The sequence below is a fragment of the Notamacropus eugenii genome, chromosome 1 (assembly GCF_028372415.1).
Source record: "Notamacropus eugenii isolate mMacEug1 chromosome 1, mMacEug1.pri_v2, whole genome shotgun sequence".
NCBI classification, from domain to species: Eukaryota; Metazoa; Chordata; class Mammalia; order Diprotodontia; family Macropodidae; genus Notamacropus; species Notamacropus eugenii.
In genome coordinates this window covers 419,676,510-419,678,735 of record NC_092872.1, presented here as the reverse complement: position 1 = coordinate 419,678,735, position 2,226 = coordinate 419,676,510, and the positions used below count along the sequence as shown (strand labels likewise).

The 2,226-nt window shown below is 39.3% G+C and overlaps 1 pseudogene; it reads left to right on the top strand.

Annotated features, from left to right (window-relative positions):
* The first annotated feature begins 1,074 nt into the window (after positions 1-1,074).
* LOC140518881 (thioredoxin-dependent peroxide reductase, mitochondrial pseudogene) lies at positions 1,075-1,839 on the top strand (annotated as a pseudogene).
* Positions 1,840-2,226: the final 387 nt, after the last annotated feature.

Here is a 2,226-nt window from a genome sequence, read left to right as displayed (position 1 = left end):
ACTGGGAAACAGATTGTGAAACACTTAGGTGGTGATTAAAACCACCAAGTAGATGAGCATTAGTTGATGCTGAAAATCTGCTTCCTTCATTGCCTTGTAAGAAAATGAACAGGAAGCTGATGAGATGTAGGGGTGTGCTGGAGCCACCTCTAACTAATTATTAAACATTTACACCTCAGAAACTGGCAAATCTACAAATCAAATTGATCTTTTCTTTTGTTGAGTGTCCAAACTTAAGGAAATGATGGAGAAAATGCAGATTACCATGTGTATTTTTTTTTATTTCAATCACTTCCCCCACTGATATCTGATTGTTAAACATTATCAGCACACTGCCTCCACTTTGGATTTGAGGACTGTAAAGCATTTGGGACAACCACAGCTCCAGCCTGAGAGCTGGACCAAGTTGGAAAAGCTAAAACCAATACCATGGAGGTGACCTAGACCCAGAAGGAGAAGCACAGACCAGAGTAAAGATGTCTTGAGTACTAGAGTCTCATCACAAATAATGGGGAAGTGGTGAACTACAAGAGGGAGACAGATTTCCCTCCCAAACCTTTCAGATATTTTATTTGTTTTTTCTCTGTGGCCAAGAATGGGGTCTCAGACTACTACTCTTTCACTCTTATTCCCTGTCCATGATTGTGGATGTCTGCCATTCAGGAATCCCCTGACTGCCCTGAAAGAGTGGGAAGGGTAATTGGGAAGAGCTTCAGGAAACATGTAGAACATAGGCATTTAGTATTTTTGTGTGTGTTTGCTACACTCAGTAAACTTATGTGGTTACCTTATTGCCTATGAACTGTGAATGTGGGGTCATTCAACAGAATATTCCAGGTTGAGGGTACAAGTGGAACTGTAGGTATCCAGTTATTAATATTTTTGAGCAACATTTCTTATCGCCTAGATAAATTCAGAACCCAGCCAACATGGGTTTTAAGTTGCATTGGGAGCAATGTGGAAGGCTCCCTTGCAAACATGCCAGAGAGATTTGGATAAGATTACTAGGTTGATGGCTTAAGTAGACCATCACCTAAAGAATCACTGGGCGCAGGCCCTCCCCACACTTGCAAGATGGCAGCTTCCTTGGGAAGATTACTTTGGGCTTCAGTTGCTCAGCATATGAACTCCTTTCCCTTTCTGCAGTCTTTAGGACTGTTGCTGCTAGAAACACATTCCCAGCCAACATAATGCCCACAAGTGCAACCCATTAAAAATGTCCTTCAGCACCAGTTCTTCAGTTTATGTGCCTGCTGTAACCTAACATGCTCTATACGTTAAGGGTACAGCTGTTGTCAATGGAGATTTCAAAGAAATAAGCTTTGATATCTTTAAGGGTAAATATTTGGTAGTTTTCTTCTATCCTCTTGATTTCACTTTTGTGTGTCCAATAGAAGTTGTTGCTTTCAGTGACAAAGGTAATGAATTTCATGATATGAACTGTGAAGTAGTTGTGGTTACAGTGGATTTCCAATTTAACCATCTTGTCTGGATAAACCAGACACCAATCACCAAAAAAGTGGTGGTTTAGTCCATATGAATATTCCGCTCCTATCAGATTTAACCAAACAAATTTCTTGGGACTGTGGTCTTCTGCTTGAAGGACCTAGCCTTGCATTAAGAGATCTCTTAATTGATGCTAATGGAATTATCAAACTCATGAGTGTCAATGATCTCCCTGTAGGACAAAGTGTGGAAGAAGCTCTTCATTTGGTGAAAGCATTCTAGTTTGTGGAAGGGCATGGAGAGGTCTGTCCAGCAAATTTGATACCAGATTTGCCTATGATCAAGCCATCTCCGAAAGCTTCCAAAGAGTACTTTGAGAAAGTGAATAAATGATGTCACATATTGAAGACTTGTGTGACTTTTTAAATTATGAAGAAACCACAAATTGGAATCTACAGTAACATGCAAAAAATTACTGCATACAGAAATGTAAAATATATACAAGTTGTGCTTGTATCTGTAAATATCACCCCAAAATGCTCAGTTTTCATAAAATCGCCCCCCTAAACTATTTAATCTTGATAGTTGTTGTTAGTTCAAAGGATCCTTTTGTACCAAATTTGCTTTTTCCATAGTTCTCCTTTACAAATTGCACTTAACATATATTTGATGTCTTCACTGGAACCTAGAGGTTCCCTCCTTGAATTTATAGGCTAAGGAAATTGTTCGTTGCCTTTATATGCACAAAAAACAGGTGTCGCAAACATTTAATCAGGATGC